General features: G+C 36.3%; 6 long non-coding RNA genes across 6 annotated transcripts; 2 read left to right on the top strand and 4 right to left on the bottom strand.

Annotated features, from left to right (window-relative positions):
* Positions 1–2,212: 2,212 nt before the first annotated feature.
* Positions 2,213–2,851, bottom strand: LOC138857473 (uncharacterized). Its single transcript, XR_011396575.1, has 2 exons — positions 2,728–2,851; positions 2,213–2,580 (listed from the first exon to the last, which is right to left on the bottom strand). It is a non-coding gene; the product is annotated as an uncharacterized lncRNA (long non-coding RNA).
* A 2,732-nt stretch (positions 2,852–5,583) lies between these two features.
* LOC138857415 (uncharacterized) lies at positions 5,584–8,470 on the top strand. The gene is made up of 2 exons (XR_011396487.1): positions 5,584–5,684; positions 8,072–8,470. It is a non-coding gene; the product is annotated as an uncharacterized lncRNA (long non-coding RNA).
* A 4,388-nt stretch (positions 8,471–12,858) lies between these two features.
* On the top strand, positions 12,859–14,761 carry LOC106615426 (uncharacterized). The gene is made up of 2 exons (XR_011396500.1): positions 12,859–12,960; positions 14,035–14,761. It is a non-coding gene; the product is annotated as an uncharacterized lncRNA (long non-coding RNA).
* A 2,380-nt stretch (positions 14,762–17,141) lies between these two features.
* LOC138857488 (uncharacterized) lies at positions 17,142–17,810 on the bottom strand. The gene is made up of 2 exons (XR_011396602.1): positions 17,701–17,810; positions 17,142–17,394 (listed from the first exon to the last, which is right to left on the bottom strand). It is a non-coding gene; the product is annotated as an uncharacterized lncRNA (long non-coding RNA).
* Positions 17,811–19,011: 1,201 nt separating this feature from the next.
* LOC138857535 (uncharacterized) lies at positions 19,012–19,690 on the bottom strand. The gene is made up of 2 exons (XR_011396635.1): positions 19,569–19,690; positions 19,012–19,373 (listed from the first exon to the last, which is right to left on the bottom strand). It is a non-coding gene; the product is annotated as an uncharacterized lncRNA (long non-coding RNA).
* Positions 19,691–21,466: 1,776 nt separating this feature from the next.
* Positions 21,467–22,768, bottom strand: LOC106615432 (uncharacterized). The gene is made up of 2 exons (XR_011396614.1): positions 22,542–22,768; positions 21,467–21,788 (listed from the first exon to the last, which is right to left on the bottom strand). It is a non-coding gene; the product is annotated as an uncharacterized lncRNA (long non-coding RNA).
* Positions 22,769–23,598: the final 830 nt, after the last annotated feature.

The raw sequence follows: 23,598 nt of genomic DNA, 5'->3' as shown, positions 1-23,598 counted from the left end.
TGACTTTAAAGCAGTTCACCCAGCGCGAGGGTATGTGTTCCAATTTATCCATCAACCTCCTGCATTTCGAGCTACGCCCGAAAGTTCTTGTGGAAAATTCCTTAACGAAACTGGATTGGCTTAACCACCGTTACAGTGACGGGATCTTGTATCACCTTGTAATGAGTATTAGAACTAACTTACGGATATTTACCTCTAGGTTGACCGATATCGCCTATCGTCGTGTGACCTTAGAGGGTTAGTCAACATGCTACCAATTGAGTCTAAGAACTTGTTCGCCATCAGTATAGCTATGTGGTCTGCAGGTCAGTAGAACTTTTATTCGTGTTATGATGGCGGGCTCTTTTAGCAAAACTTGCAGTCCATCTGTTCATTAGCAGACAGAAGAAAGCTCTAAGAATGCGCTCTACGAGGAAAGCCGTAGAACGTCGTTGTCACACTCGACAGATCAGCATATTAGTTAGCCTAAATCTTGTAGCAAATTTTCTCCAATAAATACTGATAAAAATCTAATCAGCCGAGAGAGAATTATTTGGTTTGAGAAAAGATAGTCTAAGAAGTCTTTTAAAAGCAATAATCTTTTTTCCAACTTTTACCGCTCCCTTAATTAGTGTCATGTGATTTGCGTACAGATAGAGTAAGTCCTTGTAACAATAACCTCCTTCCCAACTTTTTAGTTCAGATTAGAACCTCATTTGGGAATCTTAAAAGTTTAACACTTTGACTTATTAAGTACTCATACTTTTCATATTCTTTTGAAGCTAAGAATACCAAAATACTAACCTACGACAACCAAACCGTCAAAAGTAAAAGTTAACATCAAGTCGAGCTTATGACTGCTAACGCGACATCTTTTGAGTGATAGTTAATATTCTAATACACTGCTCTTTAAAATATCTGTGTGAAGCAGAGCTTTTTTGATTTTCTTAAACTAACAAACAAGGCCGTAGAGAGAAAACCGGAGACTGGGGATAACTGTATTGAGTTGTTGGGAGGAATTACCCCCGATCTCTATCACTCTCTCCTTCACTGTATACAATGCTTTTCTTCTTACCTAAACAAACAAAAATTGCATTAAAACTTTACATTTGATCTTGAAACCATAGGCTTGCGAATTACAGTCAGAAATATTGACTTATTTCAATAGTGTAACTAAACTGAAACTTTACTTCTCGACCACTTTGCTAAAATTTCGAAATAGATAATTAAATTTATTTCCTATCGAGAGGAATCAAAGACCTAGTCCTCTTAGGCCAAGTGGTTGAAGAATATCTTGGCTGCTTTAAAGCACTGTTTAAGGGTGAAAATAGCCTCTGTAAGAACCTTTTTTAGTCACAACGATAAATCATCGACGCTTCAACGCCATTTCCGATGCAACAAAGTTGGCTAACAAATTTAGCTAAGGTTGCTAAAAAACTAACCATAATTTCAAGCTTTCAAAGTTTCTATTCAAGGTTATGACATGGTTTTAGAAATATCCCCACAAATTTCTATTGAAAATATATATTTTTCGCGCCTACCTGAAAGTATTGTGGCTTCTGTCCATCCGCCAGTCAGATAACTTAAGTAAGAACTGAGATATCTTGATGTAACTTGCTATATATATTCCGGGGCACCCTATAGGGTCGGTATAGTAGATGGGATATAAAACTTTAGTTGGATTCAGGGGCCTGAGGTAGTGAGGGCAACCTGTGCGCTGGAAATTTGTAAAAAGTGGGTATGGCCCCGCCCTCTAAAAGGTTTAATGTACACATCTCACAAACTTTTTTAACTATTTCAACCACTTAGGACAAATCTTTTTGGCACCTTCTTGGACATTGTGAAATCGTGTTATAACCACGCCCACTCTCTATATAACTGTTATGTTGAAATCTACTAAGTGCGCGATAACTCACTAAATAAACACGCCAGAAGCATTAAATTTCACAAATAAGATGGTAGTCAAGGGCTTCATAGGAAATTAAAATCAGACAATTCTCAGAAAGATCTCGACCGACTTCAAACCAATTCGCTGGATAACATTATATTGACATTGGTATCAGTGTAAGTGGACGAAATGAGAATACAACGCTTACTATATATAACAAAATTTTAAATTCCATCTAATGCCTTCATTTTACAGTATACCTCAAACTTTACAGTCAAACCTCGATCAAATTATCGGAAGAAAACCGTGTCTTTATTTCCATAGCCCCAATACATTTAACAGAAGTATTTTCAAAATTCCGGTTTATTTTATCTCATATAAGTACGTACATATATCGGGCCATATGTGAGGTGGCTTGATTAAACTCAACGGGCATCTTTTATATTAATTTTTGTTATTTTACATTAACATATTGATATAATTTTAATAGTGTGGGAACATTTAAGTTTTTTTAAGATATGAGCCTTTTACAAATCCAGGCATTTATTTACGCTGCTCTTTCTACTTTTTACACGTTTCTGCTGAATCATAGGCGATAGGTATATCGGTACTAGTGTCATCATTGGTCTCATCATGTGCCAAATATGCACTGCCTCTCCTTCGATCAGTTGGATTACCAGAGCTTATTGATAATTCGCTAGCAATTAGGAAAGCTGAAATATTTAAAAACATATATATTTAGCTCATCTATTGAATTTTTGAGCATTCTAAGATAAATTATATTAAATATGTCATGAGAAGGAGTTTTATATCCGGCTGAAACCTCATATGAATATAAAACTAGAGACTTCTATACTTACCGACGAGCAAGAAAACTAACGTACTTTTCGGCAACATTCTTGATATACAAGTAATATATTTTACAAGCTTGAATACGATCGAAGACACCTTTACTTTAACAACTCCGCATGTTCTTTTATAACATCATCTGGAAGATAAAATATCCATTAAGAAAACTAAGAAAGAATTTCATTTAAATTCAAATATTGTTCTTCACAAAGATCGTGCATTTACATGTTAATTGTTCTAAAATTAACGGAATCTAATCAAGTGCTTCAAAACCTCATGCATAACATAAATTTTTTAATAGCTTCAAAACCCTATTGCCATAATATTGATACCCAACCAAACTTAAGCGAGCAACCAAGCTATTCAGTTGGCCAATACGTCTTCAGCACTTTTAGAAATATTCAATTCGAAGTAATTATACTGTGTTCGAGTACAAGCTAGATATTAGGAGGAATTTCAGATCTCTTCAGATGCTGTTCTCTAACACGTCAATTCTGTGGAAGCTTCTTCAATGGCCTAAATACTTAAGAAAAAGAGAGCTCTTGAATAATTTACAGAGATCTAGCATATTGTTTGATGTATATGAGATCAATGTTTACAGAAATATCCCTATATTGTCAGTGCCTCGAATTTGTTAATTTTACAATATAAGTATATATATTTTAAAGTATACATGTATTGGTCAAGTGTAAAGTTCGTTCGGGTTTTTTATTGATTTTTCAAAAGATGATAACTTTGTGTACATTTGTCCGATTTAAGTCAAATATGCGCCGCTTTGTTCGTGAACTTGTTGCCAACGAGATGCCAACAATCTCGTAGAAGGCTACGTCCCTATTGGCAAAAAACTCGGAGAGCCAATATTTACAGGCCTCTCTTGAGGTCAACTTCTCCCCATTAAGCGCGTTCGCCATGGACAGGAAAATATGGTAATCACTTAGTACCAGGTCCGGACTATAAGGTGGGTGCATTAGGACCTCCCGGAGCTTCTGGCGCGTCACCAAAGACCTGGCGTTGTCCTGATGGAACACAATTCGGCCCCTGTTGATCAAAGATGGCCTCTTCTGGATGAGTGCTGCCTTCAAGCGGTCAAGTTGTTGGCAGCAGAGGACCGAATTAAGCGTTTGGCCATAGGGGAGCAGCTCGTAGTAGTTGATTCCTTGCCAATCCCACCAAACACACAGCAAAACCTTCCTGGCCGTCAATCCGGTCTTTGCCACCGTCTGGGCCGCTTCCCCGAGCTTTGACCACGATCGTTTCGGCTCGATGTTGTCGTAAGTGACTCATTTTTCAATCCGGTTCAGAAACGGGTCGATTTTGTTGCGATTCAGTCCATCATGTTTTCTTGCGCTAGTTAGTGTGGCACCCAAACATCGAGCATCTTTTTGAATCCAAGGTTATGCAAATGGTTCCAAACGGTTTTCTGGCTTATCTTTAGTTCCTCAGCAATTAAATAAGTGCTCACGTGACAGTCTGTTTCCACTATTTCCATGATTTTATCGCGTGGTGCATCGGAATCTAGCAAACCACTTTTGTGCTACACGTTCGTTTACAGTATCGGGCCCATAAACTAAATTAATGTTTTCAGCCGCTTTGGCTACTTTTTCGCTTTGATCGAAGAAAAATTGTAATATATAGCGAATTTTCTCTATGCCGGTGTCCATCTTTGACGAGCGCTCAAAACGTATTGAGTCACTCAATCGAAAAACTGTCAAAGACAAACTTTTAGCGCGAACAAACACGTTTTCAGCACCGTATAATATGACATGATGCGACACGTAACACTAGTACTATGGATAATAACGCCATCTCAATATATATATAATATAATATACATATATACAATATATATAACCTTCCGACTAATCTGGCTATTTCTTACATTTCGAACATCTAAATCTTTTTAACAGAACCTCGATGCGAGCTGTGCTCTGCATTTAACAAATATGTAGTCAAATGGGGTCAAACCTGTGCTTCCAGACGGTCAATCATCTGCAGCTATGAAACAATTACTATGGCTTTTCAGCCCCTGTTGGGTGGTTTTTGTCTTGTGTGCTGAAGCTGGCAGATCCAGTGCTATCCATCGAAAAAAAGTATTGCTTAAATGCTTCATCACGCCTTTCAAAACATCCAGCTGATATACTTTTGTCCCAGTTTTAACCACCTTTTTTACAGAACCTTTGACATTGTTTTGCGTTTTTGTAAGTTTTTGCATCGATTTTTCTATTCAAAACTTCTTCAGCAATGAAAATTTCTTCATCTATAACAAGAAAAAACGTTAACTTCGGTGCAACCGAAGCTATAATACCCTTCACAGAACTTGATTCCGATCATTTAATTTGTAAGGCAGCTATGTGATATAGGGCTCTGATCTGAACAATTTCCTCGGATATTATATTATTGCCTTAGACAATAACCAACGCCAAATTTAGTGAAGATATCACGTCAAATGAAAAAGTTTCCCATACAAGCACAATTTAATTCCGATCGTTCAGTTTGTATGGCAGATATATGCTATAGTGGTCCGATCAGCAGTTCCGACAAATGAGCAGCTTCTTTGGCAGAATATAACATTTGCAACATTTCAGAGCCAGATCTCCAAAACTGAGGGACTAGTCCGCGTATATACAGTTTGTTTTATCCAAAAAGTCTAGAAGCTCGAATTATAATACAAGTACTGCTGCAATGTTTAATTTATGTAAGAATTTTATCCTTACTTATTCGCATTCCACTAAGCTCAATCAATAAATATGTAAATGCACGATATTTGCTTAGAACAATAGTTGAGTTCAAATTGATTTCTTTTGTTTCATTAACGGATATTATAAACTACTAGATTGTCTATATAAGCCCGTTGGATAACTTTGTAAATGTTTAGTGAAAGAAAAACTGTCTTCAGTGCCTCTCAGGTGGTTTTATAACACCTTATCAAGGATGTTGCCGCAGAATTCCTATATTTTTTTACTTGTTGGTAAGCATAACAACTGTGATCAAAAAGTAAGGTCAATTTGTTTATAAAATGTAAATTCATTATTTATTCTTCCAAATCAATTTCATTCCCGTCCGATTCAACGCACTTTTGCCAACGCCTTTTTCCAGTCCTCGTAACAGTCGGAATAGTCTTTTTCTGGTATAGATTTTAAGACCTTTTTCGATTCGGTTTATATCTCCGCAATTGTGTCAAAACGGCGTCACCGCATGGGCCTCTTGAGTTTGCTGAATAGCCAGAAGCCGAGCATCGAAGGCAAGCCAAGCTAATACGGTGTTTGCGGAACTATAGGTGTCAAGTTTTTGACAAAAAAGTCACGAAGAACCAATGTGGCATGGTGCGTTATTTCGATGAAGGAACCCAGCGAAACTTGACGTGCTTGAGGCACAAAACATTCTCAGAATGCTTTGCACTGTACCAAATAATATTCCAACATTTTCAGTACCGAATCTTTGATTTTTTTCGCGTGACCGTCGTCGGCAGGGGTTGAATGTCGTCCAGAGCGTAGGTCGTCTTTGACGTGTTCTCGGTACGCCTTGATCTTGTTGTACCCCTTACAAATGTTATTTTGTGCCATAGTTTGATTACCAAAAATCTTCTGCAACACTTTCAACGTATTTGCACAAGAATATTCGATCCGCAAACAAAATTTCATGCCAGTTCTTCGCTCAACAAAACCATCCATTGTAAAAATCGAAACATTTGCTTTCGATTGTTTACCAAAACATTTCTTACTCGGAGATAATTAAACCTTTTGACAAACAGACATTTTTGATCACAGTATGTTAATGTTTCATTAAAATCTTAAAATACTTCTTGGAAAGTCTTTACTCGACGAAAAATCTTTCTTGATGTCTTGAGCAGGTGAGCCGTAATTTCCAGATAAGCGCTGCTGTTAGGTTTTAAGCAGTCTAAAGTTTGATCCAAGTGGGGGTACTTTTTCTATAGCCTTTTTTGACAGTTCACTCGTGAGTCGTTTCAAGCTATCATATTATTTTTGTTTAGTATTGCTTGACATTTCATCATGGAAAGACTGAACAATGCTTATAAATTGTTTAACTTTATTACGAAAATTCACTTTATGAAAAGAATGTGTTTCGCGCGCTTCGCTCAACTTATGACCAACATAATCGGCCTAGTGAACGTACTATTTGCAACGCCAACTCCCATCTTGAGACCAGCATTCATTATTGGAAAATGTTCGACCAAATAGACCACGTCCAGCACGCAGTAAAGAAAATATAGCGGCCGTAACTGAGAGTGTACATGAAGATCATGGAGAGTCGATTCGGTGCCGTTCACAGAAACTCGGACTGACGTATGGAACGACTTGGCGCATTTTACGTACAGATCTTAAATTAAAAGCATACAAAATACAGCTTGTGCTGAAGCCGCGCGACCTTCCCAAGCGACATCGCTTCGCTCTATGGACTTCCAAGAAGAACCGACGTTTTCAAGTCAAATTTTGTTCAGCGATGAGGCACAATATTGGTTCAATCGGTATGTAAACCAACCAAACAGCCGCATTTGGGATGAAGAGCAAGCTAAAGAGATTCCAGAGCTGCCATTTCATTCAGAAAAAACAACGGTTTGATGTAGTATGTGGGCCGGTGGAATTATTGGTCCACATTTCTATAAAAATGATGCCGATGAAACGTTACCGTCAATGGCGACCGTTATCGCGCCATGATAACCAACTATTTGATGCCTGAAACTGAAAATCGTGACCTCGACGACATTTGGTTTCAACAAGACGGCGCCACTTCCCACACATCGCATCAATCAATGACTATATTGAGAGAATACTTCGGTGATGAGATAAAGTCTAAAGTCTATGCGGACAAACCCGCTTCGATTCAGGCCTTGGAGCAAAACATCACGCATGTCATTCGCCAGTAACCAGTCGAAAGGCTCGAACGAGTCATCGAAAATTAAATACAACGGATGGGCCATAGGAGACGTAACCGCGGCCAATATTTGAAACAGATAATCTCCAAAAAGTAAATGCCAATTCTTTCAAACGATAATAAACACTCTGCTTTAAATTTGAATTTTCTGTATTTTTTTTTAATTAAGTGGGGAACTGCCATTTAAAAGTGTTTCTTGCGTAAAAATTCAGTCCGCATAGGGACGTGCTGAAGATTATGGGGTTCAATTCATTTATAATGCTGATTCCGGTTTTTCACATATTTTCATTATATTTTAAGTTTGACTGTAGGTTAAGTTAACACCAGAGGTGTTGGTGTTGAGCCTTTGTGAACACCTCCGATAACAAAATATTGCCATCTACATATTTACATTTTGATTTTAATTATACTCGTAATTACCTTGCAAGTAACACGAAATTAATTGGATTTTATACTTTACAGCGTTACTAATACTAACTAAACCGTTAAACGGCTTTAATGGTCAACTTGATGCCCCAAGAGATACAACAAATAGCTTCACTGTGGTTGGTCCTAATACAGCATTCACTTCTGTATCAGGTAGTGGATCAGATAGTCAGGCAGCTGTAGTACAAAGTAATGGTGGGACAGCTGCATTTCAAAGTGGTCGTGGTGGCTTCGCGTATAGCTCTAGTACCTAATAAATATGTGAAGTAAAATGGCAAAGGCGACCACTAATGACAATCTATGAAACTTTACATTTTTATACTTTTCAAAATAAATTAGTTAAAATATCAGAGTATAAAATGAATATGTATATATTATATAAATAATAATTGAAATGTTAAAGGTATATCAAGAAATAAAAAAAAAATAATCGAAGACAGTCTATTTAACTGGTTTTGGGTAAGTAATAATAATATGCTAACGTATGTATTTCAATAAGAGAGGACTGCTCGATAGCTCCGCTTGAATTTTCCGACTATTATATCTAACCTCTAAAAACCTTACGGTTATTTATGAGAGATGAATTCGCGACTACACGATTTGCAGCGGGACACTTTACATAATTTTCTCAATCGTGTTTATGCTCCATAAAAGTTTTTCAAAAAGTTTGCTTTGTTAAATTTGTTAGTCTTCATTACTGAGTTGGAAATTATATTGGAAATTAAATGAAACATCTTACTGCGAGTAATAAATTAGGTTGTACTTATGTTTCTTAAAATGAGTGCACAGTTCATTTCCATTTCTAGCCTCATACGAAATTTTGAGATTGTGATTTCAATTTCACAACCAAGTAAATTAATTGCAAATTCTTCGGCTCAGAAACATACTATTACTGGGAGTACGATGACCTTAAGGGAGTGTCTTTTAAGACAACATAAGATTTTCTATTTCATCTATTTCTATTAAAAATCCTACTCAGTAGGTAGAATCTGTTTTCTTGAAAGACTGCGTTTCTCACTATGCTTTTAAACTCCCTAAAGTCGCCTAAGAAGAAGTTTATATTTGGACCGATATACGTAAATAAAGATCCTTCGAGGCCAACGATTATTTTGGGAAAGACATGTACTGTTTCTCATCTTAAACGAGTAAAACGAGTTCTCGAGATGAAACAGCTGATTAATATTTTTTAAATAAACGATGACACATAAGATGAAGTAAGAGATATAGACATTCAAAACTCTGTTAGAAGGCATCTGTTTTAACCTATTGTATCATCGAATATAATATATATATCGAAATATACAATTTTCTGACAATAGTGCTATATTATTAATCGGATCAATGCAAACTTACAACTCATCACACATCTCCTCCATCTAACCGTTGGTGCCCTTATTACCCAAGTAGGGAAATTTACCAGTTGCTCCGGTCCGTTGTATTTCCAAGAACTCCTATCAAATTGATCAAAAAACTCCTACGATTGCGGAAAGATAAACTTTGTCAAGGCCAAGCAGTTCAGTAGATCTCTTGCGTTCTACTCTAGGCCAAAACGATCTCGCAGTCGCACAGGAGCGGGTCATCCACCAACGCCTGCTAACCGCATGGACCTAGCATTGGTTCAGTGCTAGAACGCAAGTTGCCAATTGACATCCAACTCGTTTCCATTGCGATGTGCCAATGATAGCTCATCGGCTGTGCAGTTACTAGCGATTGCGCTATGACCGGGCACCTAATGAGTCTGATGATGAAGTAGCTACAACCATAGCGAACTAGAGTTCGCTGTTAAGTATCGCATGAACTCCATTCAAAATTTTCGCTTCTCTGTTCACTGCTTATGGCACTCAAATCCTCGGAGCCCAATAAAGATTGATCACATAACTGACTTATACAGGTGCTTTATCGATATTGAGAAAATATACATATATATATATATATCCTGAAATCTGAAAACTGATCCACTGAAAATAAAGAAACATTTCCACAGAAACTGATATCATATACATCATAGTCGATGGGATATCTCTAAAGAACATTACCCATTTTGGACGCTGTAGTAATAATTTTGGACTAAGAAGTTTTTGCCCTAGTGATTTATACTATTTGACGCGAGTCCAAGTGTCAAGCAAGTACTCGAAACACATTGCACTATATTGCACTCTCTTTAATATATCTGAAAATATCAAAGACAGTATGCAAACTGAAAACCCCGAAACCTGCTGGGTTTCCAAATTGTGCAAAGTTTTCCAAGCCATTAAAAAATATATTTTATGCTTGAGCTTGCATTTGATTAGATTCCGCTAATTTTAAGGCAATTAACATGTAAATGCACGATTTTCGTTTTCAACAATTACTGTGTTTATTATTAATTATTTTCTTTTATCGTTGCCTTAATGGATATTCTGATCCTCCAGATGGTAGTTACTAAAAAAGAACGTGATTTGTGTTAAAAGTAAAAACCAATGATGTTTACATATATATAATCGAACATTAACCCAAACTTTGATATACACGATAGCGCTATTAATTGCCATTGCACTGTCAGGTGCGTCTGCTGGTAAAATCAATCGAATGAGATAGTAGCACATGATGAGTCCAGCGAAATTCCTACCTACCTAGAGCCAATAAAAAGTGTTCGGCTTAAAATGTAAAAAGCCGAAACAAATATAAATTGGTTTGGAAGAAGAGTCAAAACACAAGAATCATAAATTTTCAAATCGTTTTAAAAATAGTTTAACAAGTTTGTTTCAAATATAAAAAAATTAAATGAGTGAGAAAAGCATTCAAAAAAACTGTCAAATTTTGTGGGGATATTCAATAAGAAGTGAAGCTTTTCGGATAATAGTAAAAATTGCAGGTTTTTCTAATTACGAATAGACTAATGAACCAACAAAATTATGTCCCAATTCAGTAAGCAATTAAGTAACCCTGTTGGAATTGCTTATAGTATATTCACCTTTAGTCTCAATTCAAAATACTCAATGTACTCCTTTCGTTACTTGTGAAATATTTAAATTACTTGAGCAATATTATATCTGTAAATGGAGGATTAAAGGAAGACATCATCAACCGTATAAATTAGGCTAAGCACGTTTTCAGCGCCCTCAGCGCGGTAAGAAGTTTCTCGATCATTACGCGACGTATTTAAATTTAAAAATATTCTACTCCAATGTTAAGTATACACTTCTCTAATACTGCGATACATGGAATCTCGCAGCCTCTGACATCCAAAAGCTGCAAGTTTTCAGAAATCGATGCCTTTGCAATATTTGCCACATTTTTTGACACGTCGTTGCTTCTAATCCGGCCCTTGGGCGCGCACAAATCAAACACCCATATGAGCCGAAATTCTTAAAAAAAATGGGGCTGGCTCGATTATGTTCTGAGACGAGATCCTGACACGTTCACCCGAAACGCTATCAACTGGAATCCACAAGGCAGCCGAAGAAAAGGCCGAACCGCTCTTACCTGGAAAAGGGATTTAGGATATCAAAATAAGGCCCAAAAAATTGGAGTTAAATTAAGAGACTAGCACAAGACCGAAAATGGAAGAGTCTCGTTGTAACCCTTTGCTCCACCCCGGAGCCATGGGTTACAATATACATATAGCAAAACAGCTTTTCTCAGTTCTCTCATGCACGGGCTCGGAATTATCAGCTTTGTAACATTGCTTTGCAGATTTTTTTCTTCAACAATTAACTATACAAGTAATTACCTCTGGAGTGTTTTGGTGAAGTAAGACCATGTATACGATCTTTCAGACTAACATTAAGTTAGTGGGTTTATATTTACATTATAACATATATGTAGGGTGTCTAATATTCCCCAAAGTGATTTGTTTTTACCTTTTCGTTATTTTTAATTCAAGCCGTGTTTAAAAAATTTTCGTATTCCCATACATTTTACATAAGATTTTTCGATCTTTTTTATAACACAAAAGCAAAAACACGAATAATATTTTAATACACAATTTTCGGACCTACAATTAAGGTTCTAATAACGTTTTTCATAAACACATGCCTTTGAAAGGTATGCGCAGTTAAAATTATGCATCAAATGTAATGTATGCTTACAGTACACCATATCGTATGAGCAACACAGAATGTACATATTAGTCACTTGTATAACTGCTCATTATATGATGTATAAAATTTAACTGCATATAACTTCTAAAGAAATATTTATATGGAAAAAATTATAAGACATGTTTTTGTTGAGCGAAAAATTGTTTATTGCAAGATCTTATATCCAAGGTTGTAGATTAACTTTTGATCGATCTGTTTGCATGGCTGCTATATACTATAATGCTCCGATCTGAAAAATTTCGTCAGAAATTGCAACCTTGACTTGAACAATATTCCATACCGAATTTCTTGAACATAGCTCGTCAACTACAGAATTTTCCATACAAGAATTTGATTCCGATCGTTCAGTTTGTATGGCAGATATATGCTATAGTGGTCCGTTATCAGCAGTTCCGACAAATGAGCCGCTTCTTTGGCGAGCCGCTTCTTTGAATATAACATTTGCAACATTTCAGAGCGATATCTCCAAAACTGAGGGACTAGTCCGCGTGTATACAATTTGTTTTATCCAAAAAGTCTAGAAGCTCGAATTACAAGTATAATACAAGTACTGCTGCAAAGGTTAATTTATGTAAGAATTTTATCCTTACTTATTCGCATTCCACTAAGCTCAATAATAAATATGTAAATGCACGATATTTGCTTAGAACAATAGATGAGTTTAAATTGATTTCTTTTGTTTCATTAACGGATATTATAAACTACTAGATTGTCTATATAAGCCCGTTGGATAACTTTGTAAATGTTTAGTGAAAGAAAAACTGTCTTCAGTGCCTCTCAGGTGGTTTTATAACACCTTATCAAGGATGTTGCCGCAGAATTCCTATATTTTTTTACTTGTTGGTAAGCATAACAACTGTGATCAAAAAGTAAGGTCAATTTGTTTATAAAATGTAAATTCATTATTTATTCTTCCAAATCAATTTCATTCCCGTCCGATTCAACGTACTTTTGCCAACGCCTTTTTCCAGTCCTCGAAACAGTCGGAATAGTCTTTTTCCGGTATAGGTTTCAAGACCTTTCTCGATTGGGTTTATATCTCCGCAATTTTATCAAAACGGCGTCACCGCATTGGCCTTTTGAGTTTGCTGAATAGCCAGAAGCGGCGCGTCGAAGCCAAACCAGTCTAATATGGTGTTTGCAGAACGATAACCCATAAGTCAAGTTTTTGGCAAAAAAAGTCACGAAGAACCAATGCAGTATGGCATGGTGCATTATTGCGATGAAAGAACCGATCGAGACTTGACGTGCTTGAGACACAAAACATTCTCAATGCTTTGCGCTGTGCCAAATAATATTCCAACATTATCTGCAAGGTCTCCAATTGTCAACTGACGATTTTTCAGCACCGAATCTTTGATTTTTTTGGCGTGACCGTCGTCGGCAGGGGTTGAATGTCGTCCAGAGCGTAGGTCGTCTTTGACGTGTTCTCGGCACTTTTTGAACTCTTACCACTTACAAATTGCATGCAAGTTCTTTGCTCAACAAAACCAGCCATTGTAAAATTCGAAACTCGATTGTTTACCCAAACAGTTCTTACTCGGAGATAATTAAACCTTTTGACAAACAGACATTTTTGATCACAGTATGTTAATATTTCACTAAAATCTCAAAATGCTTTTTGGAAAACTTTACATACGAGTACATAAAGTAGTGTTTTTTTTGAGAAAGACCGATACACCTCGTGATAGCAACCGCGATCTCTCAATTCATGGAGCAATCTATAAGTGTTTCTTTCGAATATTCTGGGGTTTAAGTCATTTATAATGCTGATTCCGGTTTTTCACATATTTTCATTATATTTTAGATTTTGACTTAGAGCTGTTTGTTAACGAAACATATTTATATTTTGATTTTCATTATACTCGTAATTACATTGCAAGTAACACGAAATTAATTGGATTTTATACATTACAGCGTTACTAATACTAACTGAACCGTTAAACGGCTTTAATGGTGCACTTGATGACGAAAGAGATAGCTTCATTATGGTTGGTCCTAATACAGCATTCACTTCTATGTCAGGTAGTGAGACAGGGGTTATGGTAGGAGGTATGCCTGATGGTGAGGCAGATGTTATGGTAAGCGGTATGCCAGACGGTATGCCAATGCTGTTCCACGTTAAGGATTCCAACAACAATGGAAGAGGCGGACGTTTTAAGACATCTACAAGTGGTAGTATTGATAGTGGGGCAGATGTTATGATAGGTGGTATGCGGGACGGTATTCCAATGATGTTCCACGTTAAAGATTCCAACAACAATGGAAAATGCGGTCGTTGTAAGACACCTACAGGTGTTGTAGCACAAAGTGGTGGTGGGACAGCTATAGCACAAAGTGGTCATGGCGGCTTCGTGTTTAGTTCTAACTACAGGTAAATATTTGTATGAGAAATAAAATGGCGAAAGCGACCCCTTATGAATTTAAGAAACTTTGAATTGTTTTACTTTTCAAAGAAATTCAGTTAAAATATCAGAGCATAAAATATTGAAATATTAAAGGTACATCATGAAATAAAGAAAAAAATAATAGAAGAAAGTCTAGTTAACTGGATTTGTGTAAGTAATAATAATATGATATATGTTATAATTAAATGAAACATCTTACTGCGAGTAATAAATTAGGTTGTACTTATATTTCTCAAGATGAGTGTACGGTTCATTTTCATTTCTAGCCTCATACGGAATTTTACGATTGTCATTTTAATTTCACAACCAAGTAAATTAATTGCAAAATACCTTGATTCACAAAAGTACTATTACTGGAACTACGGTGACCTTAAGGGAGTGTCTTCTAAGACAACACAATCATTTTTATTTCTTCTATTTCTATTAAAAATCCTACTTAGTAGGTAAGATCTGTTTTCTTGAAGACTGCGTTTCCACTAATCCTTTAAACTCCCTAAAGTCGCCTAAGAAGAAGTATCTATTTGGACCGATATACGTAAATAAGGATCTTTAAAGCTCAACCATTAATTTGGGAAAGACATTTACTGCTTCTCCTCCTTGGTAAAACGAATTATCGAGATCAAACAGCTGACCAATATTTTCTAACTACTTGTAAAAAAGATATTCAAATTCTTCTGTTAGAAGGCACCTGTTTTAACCTTTTGTATCATCGAATATAATATACAAGTATATATCGAAATATACGATTTTCTGACAATAGTGCTATATTATTAATCGGATGAATGCACACTAGCAACTCATCACAATCGGAATCTTAAACAATTTATCTTCCCCATACGTCCTCGTTAACTGCAATAATGTCATTTGATATTTTAAGTAACTAAACCAAGTTCATACATCTAACCGGTGGTGCCCTTATTACCCAAGAAGGGAAATTTACCAGCTGCTCCGGTCCGTTGTGTTACCAAGAACTCCTATCAAATTGATCAAAAAACTCCTACGATTGCGGAAAGATAAACTTTGTCAAGGCCAAGCAGTTCAGTAGATCTCTTGCGCTCTACTCTAGGCCAAAACGATCTCGCAGTCGCACAGAAGCGGGTCGTCGAGTCTAATGGGCTCCTAATGAGACTAATGATGAAGTAGCTACAGCCATTGCGAACACATAACTGACTTATACAGGTGCTTTACCGATATTAAGAAAATATACATATATATATCCTGAAATCTGAAAACTGATCCACTGAAAATAAAGAAACATTTCTACGAGACTGATATCATATACATCATAGTCGATGGGATATCTCTAAAGAACATTACCCATTTTGGATGCTGTAGTAATGATTTTGGACTAAGATGTTTTTGCCCTAGTGATTTATACTCTTTGACGCGAGTCCAAGTATCAAGCGAGTCACGGAAAATATTGAAGCTTCTCGATCATTACGCGAAGTACCTAAATAAATATATTCAACTCCAATGTTAAGTATACACTTCTACAATATATGCCTGTGAAACATGGAATCTCGCAGCCACTGACATCCAAAAGCTACGGATACAATATACATATATAAATACTCAAATTCACAGAAAAAATAATGACAGTGTGCTTAGGTAAGGTTAGTCGGGTAAGCTCGTGAGCCACGCATCCACCAGTTTTGATTCTTAGCGATGCCAGTTGGAGTGCCGTTACATAGTTCATAAGAAGTAGTTATCTTTCAGGATGCCAACGCTTGACGCCAATTTCGATAGGTTCTGTGGCCTAACTATCGATACATTTTCTAGTGTCTCATATCGTGGGACCCCCAACGTTTGAAACGTTGCTTTGCTAATGCAACAATTCTTGCAGTCAGCTCGATCTGTCAGCCCCATTCTGCAATACTCGGGCCATTTGACGAGACCTTAGAATAGTAATTGAAAATATTTCGGTATAGGTAGACTGAAGATAGAGAGAGAAAAGTTTACTTAAAGGCGTTCGCTGCGTCAAAATAATATTCTTATACTAAAGCTTGATACCTACAAACTTGCGTCTGATTTCAAATAACTGTTTAGTTGACATAACATCCTATTCAATTATTAATTACTCAGTAAAAGGTCGATTAGTTTGGGAATCATTTTGACAAAGCGGTTTCTGGTTTTTTGGCTAAAATTTACGCTATCATACTATTGCCTGATCACTTATTCGCTGTAAATTTTTACTTCTTACACTGTAGGATATGATCTCAATCTTTTCCGACTGGTTCAAAATAGACTGCGGTGTAGGCACGGGGGTATACTCCGAGAATCTCTCTCTCTTTCCATCTACCAAACTGAGCTAGCATCTTCCAATCGGAAGTAGAAGGCATAGAGAAGCTCTGTGGAGTTTTACTGAATAGCTACGGGAGAATAGATAGCCAGGCGTCCTCGCCAAAGATCAATTCCAGCGTAGTAAATAACTCTAGGAAGGTCTGGCTGGCAGTTCAAAATATTCCCAAAGAGGTTTCTTTCTACTTACCTACATTTATTTAATACTTTTGAGACTCCGGTTTCCGGTTTCTGCTTAAAAGTACCTAGATCCGATCCATTTGGATACAAGACTTAGGAAACAATATGTTTTTAGTAAATATATTAAAAATTTCATAATTTTACTGTGTGCAACTTTGTATTTATTTGTTTTTGATATTTTACATAATTGGGTCATGTGAGACACCTATTGCGGTACTAGAGCGACCACGCATTCATGTTTGTGACTTTTCGGCGTCATTTGCGACAGATATCGCGGTACTAGACCTCCCAAAACCACAACCGCACTCATCTTGAGCCAAAAATGCACTGCCTCTCCTTAGATCAGTTGGGTTACCAGAGCTTATTGACAATTCGCTAACAATTAGGAACGCTGAAATATTTAAAAACAAATACGTTATTTGGCACATAGCAGTACTAGCGGTTATTATGGGATTATCTTAAGATAACCTATCAAACAGTGTCTGGCAACAACGACCACATGAAATTTATGAAGTGATGTTTTCATATTGAAATTTTTGCCATGCACAAGATGCTTTATCCGGCAAAGCAAAGTGAGGCAATATTCGGCAACGTTTCCATGGCGTGATTGCTTTTTGGAAGTATTAGTCCTGCGAGGCTTTTGAGGATATTGCCTAAAAATTTGCATGAATATATTCTTAAAGTTGTCAATACTTACCTACGAGCAAGAAAATGAAAGTACTTTTCGGCAACATTTTTGAAGAGATATATTACAAATTTTAAAACGACTGAAGACACCTTTGGTTTCACTGAAGATGGACCAAATTTCCCACGTACTTATATAGTACCATCTGGGAGATTACAATATCCATTAACACAACAACGGAAGAAATTAATTTAAGCTCAACTATTGTTCTTCGCGAAGAGCGTGCATTTACATGTTAATTGCCTTAAAATTAGCGAAATCTAATCAAGTGCAGCTGAAGCTTATGCATAAAATATATTTGTCCATGACTTGGAAAATTTACTACCAAAATTTAGAAATTCATCGGACCTTGAGCGTGCCATTCGGGTTATCAATTTTGCATATTGAGTTTAATACTTTGAGAAGTATTGACGGGAGTACAAAATAACTCAACTTTGTTCGAAAACTAGCTTGAAACTTGGAAATGACGAGGGTGAAAAATTCGAATGCCATATGCATAGTTGCCATGCGCAAGTTTAGTGTATATGAGATCAAATGTCATTCGTCATATACTAACATGTGGTGCATAGCGTTATCGAAAAAGTTAAACCCCTGAAAAATGTGCAACTGGCCTGCTTGCTGGGGACTACAGGCGCAGTGAGAATCAACAAAGACTAAGGAGGTTATCTTCGATATCCAGCCAATACATATTGAAGTGAAACATGAGGCAATGCTTACGGCCAGCCGGCTCATGATTTTAGACTATTGAAGCCAGACTCGACGTTAGTACATGCATGGTATCATACTCGACCTTGTTAACGTACTCAGGTTCAATTATCGATGCGACCGAAAAAAGACATCCATTAGGAGTGAAACACAACGTATAACGATATCTTCGGTTCTGACAAATGAGCAACTTTTTGGGGAGAAAAGGAAAACTTCATATTGATATCTCATAAACTGAGGGACAAGTTTGCATATATGAAGACGAATGGATATACAGACAGACAGGGTTAATTCGACTCAGCTTGTATTGCTTCAACATTTACCATATGCATACATACACTCCGATGTTTCATTTACCATGTAGATACATTTTATAGGGTTTCCGACGTTTGCTTCTGGGTGTTACAAACTTTGTGGCGTACTTAGTATAACTTGTTCAGAAATAAAAATGTTATATTCTAAGAATTTATGCGCCTATTTTTGAAGGAGTTTTCTAAGAGAACTTTTGACGAAAATCAGTACACGTCCGCTAGTTGCGATTCAGGGATCTTTGTGAGCGGTAACCGGACGAGTACCATATCGATTTTTACCCTATATGTTCATATAAATATTACGAAATATTTTTAAAATCATTTTATTTATCAGTATATTTCAAAGCTTAAATGTTTCATAGAAACGTATTAAGAAATTTATGTAAATACTATTACACATATTCGACATTCATTTATTTTGAGCTAACAAGCTCGCTTTTTCTATTTTTATCCAGAGTATTCGCGGTCCATCCGACATGGCTACTAATGTCGCTACTTCATCCAATAGCTTTGAAAATGCAAGCTTTTCGACGCCGATGCCTGCGGTTTCGGCTTTTGTATATAAGCTTCTAAACTCATTTGCTGTAATAGAATCATCGGAAAGGTCATCGTTGGCACTATGTACTGGATTTAAAGTTTCACTTGTAATTTCACAAACGAGTAAGAATACTAAAATATAGAAAAACCATTATGTATCAACTTATGATTATATTATTATCTGGTGTTAGCAAAATTCCGAATAAATGTGTTTGAGAAGGGGAATACCTGTTTTTTTTGGTAATCTAGCAAAATAAGCTAGCAGTTTTTAAATATCTATTTCAATACATGTGCAAAGCGTACTTTCTAACTTACTTCCGGACTTACCAAGGAACGTATAGCAGCCAGCATATTTTGGGAACATCCTTGATGAAGTACGGTAAAAATATTCTTAAATGGCAGGCAAGCTCCCAAGCACATATGGTTTATTATCACTAAAGTGCGAAAAAGTTATAATACGGCTTATATAGTGCAATCTTAAAAACCGCAGTATACATTAAAGAAGACAATAGAAAGATTTTATTTAAATTCTCACATTGTTCTAAGCGAAGATCGTTGATTTACATACTAATTGTCTTGAAATGCGCTGAATGTAATCAAGCGCAGCCAAAACTTATGCATATGTAATATAGCGCTTAGCGAGTATTGGCCAAATCATAGCACTTTCGCAGTCGTAAGGTCCCTCTGAGGTTAATTGGTTCGTCTTTCCCTGGTTGAGGCAGTTTGAATCAGGCATGGTACAATCGGCACCCAAATGGCAAGGTAAAAATTCGTCTTCATCAGAGGAGCAGTAAGATTATTGCAATAAATTTAAGACCAACTACAATAATTTTATGAGTTCATAGAGAAAAAACTTAACCTAACCAATGCTGTATTTCGCTGCAAAGGGCTCATCTTCTATTTCTTTACAGCGAGCGTACTGTTAGGCCTGACGACAAAACAAAGTTGGTGTTCAGATCTGGAGAAATATTGGCGAAAGTTGGTAAGAATTGTACTGTTTTAAAGTACTAGCTAGATGTTTGGATTCGTACCAAATAGAAACATTCATAGCTGTCGTAAATAAGAGTTTAGTTCTTGAGTAAGCTTCTCTAATGGCACAAGTTCTCTTTACTCCCACTCTGACTCTTCGTCCATCCTCAGTACTTAGGTATGCTAAGAAGGTGCGTGTTTGAATATTTTAGAGAGAACGAACTCATAACATTAATGCACATGGGTTCAATCTAGGTTGAAACCTCCCCAGCTTTGTCAGCGTCTCGAACTTGTTAATTTAAGTATATGTACATATGTGCAGTTTTATGATATTTTTAGGAAAACCTGTATAAGATAATTTTATGACTTCAAAGCTTTACTGATTATTTTTTTAGCCCTTTTTATTGCAGAATACTAGCTAAATGCATCTGCCTTCTCTTTCGTGCAGTGAATTTGTTAATTGGCAAGTAAGGAAGTTTTAGTCTAGGCGGGACGGACACTGACTGTTGATGTTAAGGAACGAGATGGTAGTGGTAACCTGAAGCTAGACATCTGTTTTTTTTTTTTGGGTCTAAGAATTTTTGTGCTTATCTCAGCGGATGCTTAGAGCGATTTGGTTGCTTCTAGGAGTTTTAGAAGGGTGTTTTTCAAATGAATTATGAAATGTTGTGGGCAACCACGCAGCTGACGATATATACCTTCTTTATATTTTCGCGGTTTAGTTTCAATAGTTATTGCATTCTAAAAAGTTATTGCATTCCAATAGTTATTGCTTACAGACATTCGATTTCCATCGAGCTCATAACTTTCCTGTATATATTATCAATCTCTGCAGAGATCTTAGCATATTGGCAGTTGTTGTTTTGAACTTTTGAATTTATTTCTTAGAAGTTTTTCTTAATTTTGCTTTTTTCATCTCTGCTTTAGGAACCGCGAAAGATAGACACTTTCCTTTAAAAAAAATGGATTTTTACCAACTAAATGCAGGCAGAAAAAACCGTTCGGGCATATTCTTATCAAATTGTCTATAAAACTCAACTTACTTGTTTCTGATACTCAAATATTGTTTGCATGGAATGCTTCGAATATCAATTAAGACACACACAAAAGGAAACACGCTGAAGTAAATAATGGCGATCAGGTTATTTGGTTGCTTTCACTGACTCACAAAAAGTACATTTTGCAGAAATTATTAAAGGTTTATATAGTTGTCTAAATTCTAATATTCTAATTCCTAAGCAAACTAGTTGTCAAACTTTGTTTGAAATTAATTTAATTTTTATTAAAACTATTATTTATAATTTGTATAAACTTATGTTTCTTTGGGCGCACTCTTTTGTATTTTAAGCCATATATAATCTGGTCCACTTTCCGATGATATATATTGAGCCAGCATCATCAATATTCTTCTAAACTGCGGTGTCACAGAGTCACTCTCGTCGTCCATGGTGTCCGGTCGCATAAATTCTCTTACTATATCGTCATTTGAAATCGCTTCACCGCTTATAATTCTATCAAAATCCTCTTCAGATACAAATTCACCCTTGGTACATTGTATTTCCCTAATGACTAGGCAGGCTGAAATATAGATTTTTATTATTTACTATTTTAAGTTATAAACAAGAAAAAAAGTTAACTTCGGTTGCAATGAAGGTGTAACACCTTCACAAATAAAAAAGTTTGCTTACAATAACTTGATTTTGATCGTTCATATTGTATGGCAGCTATATGCTATAGTGACTCGATCTAAACAAATTTTTCGGAGTTTATACCGTTGCCTTGGACAATAACCCATGCCAAATTTGGTGAAGTTATCTGGTCAAATTAAAAAGTTTTCCATACAAGCACTTTATTTCGACTGTTCAGTTTGTAGGACAGCTATATGCTATAGTGGTTCGATATCGATGATTACGACAAATAAGTAGCTTCGTGCGGAGAAAAAAGCAGATCGATAGTTTAGAAACTGTAGACTATTGCGTGTATATACAAACGGACAGAAGGACATGGCTAAATCAACTCAGCCTGCCACGCTGATCATTTTCGTAAATATTTATTTTATATGCTCTACGACGTTTGCTTCTGGGTGTTACAATCTTCGTGGCAAACCTATATCTTGTTGAGGATATTGAAAATATTCAGTTGTCGCTCTTAATAATTCTCTCGACGTTACGTCCACTCACATTCGCTACAAGTTTTGGCCCTCTATTCCTAAGTTACTTAACAGATTTTAATAGTTTTATGTTATATAAGATTATGTTATGTTATTTTACATAATGCTATATTATATTATCTTATGTTATTATACCCTATACTTTGTTCTTAGCGACTTACCAACTATTAATAGTGTTATGAAGATATTCTTTGTCAACATCCTTGATCTTCTGACTATAATATAAAATGTTTACCGTGGTGTAGAGCACGTCGCCAGAGCAGACACAAACTGTAACGGGCTACTGTAGCGCCCCCCGTAAGGTTTTATATAGAGCCAGTAAGTTATTTAATGGCATACTAAGATTTGAAACTCAATTCACCATCTGTTCTTGAAGTTAAAGGTTGGTTATTTGCATATAGATTGAGTAACGTGTTGAGACATAAAATACAGAATCTACACAGTTAACAGTGTAAATGTATGAAAATAATAAAAAAATATATATATAAAGCTTACGGATCAGCTACACTGGTTTCTGGTACTACTTTACACGTAAGGTAGATTAATCCGCCAAATCTGGCAACATACTACCACTTTCATAATAATATTATAACGAGACACTGAAGGAACAGGTGAACTTAATTATACCTGCTAGATGTCTCTCATGTTTCTCTTTCTAATTGTCATTTACAAAACATCCAAACGTAGGGCCTAACAATTTTAAAGCGGCTTCGAATGACAACTGGTTTTCAGAGGGCGCTTTCTAATATCAGAAATACACACGTGAGCTTGTATTATTCTGTCAAGCAACGGTTTCCGAACGTCGGAGTGTTGAACCCAGTTGAAATGAACGCATTGAATTAAATAAGTTTTCTTACTAACTTACCATAAAAACTTAGATTGATCCCAATTGCCCCTTTACAACAGTACAATGCGACCGATGCCTTCCTCACTCTATCTGCGATGTTTGGTACTTCACCCTGTCCACCGGTTGTAAAAGAGAGTCTCCCAAAAATGGGAGAGTAACATTAGGAATTTTGTATATTCTAGTAAATAAAGCTAGTTCAATTTCATTTGGATTTATGGCTTATCTACTTCTAAGTATCTGCCCAATTGGTTTCCACATTTGTATACTCTTGGGTGAGATCGTAAACATTGGTTAAGAATTTTCCTTTAGGTAACAACCAGGCAGCCTTATTCCTCAAGCTCCTTCAAAAGGTCCTTCAACACTAGGATCCA

The sequence above is a fragment of the Bactrocera oleae genome, chromosome 5 (genome assembly GCF_042242935.1).
Source record: "Bactrocera oleae isolate idBacOlea1 chromosome 5, idBacOlea1, whole genome shotgun sequence".
NCBI classification, from domain to species: domain Eukaryota; kingdom Metazoa; phylum Arthropoda; class Insecta; order Diptera; family Tephritidae; genus Bactrocera; species Bactrocera oleae.
Note: the sequence above shows the minus strand (reverse complement) of the source record. Positions and strands in the feature narration are given on the sequence as shown.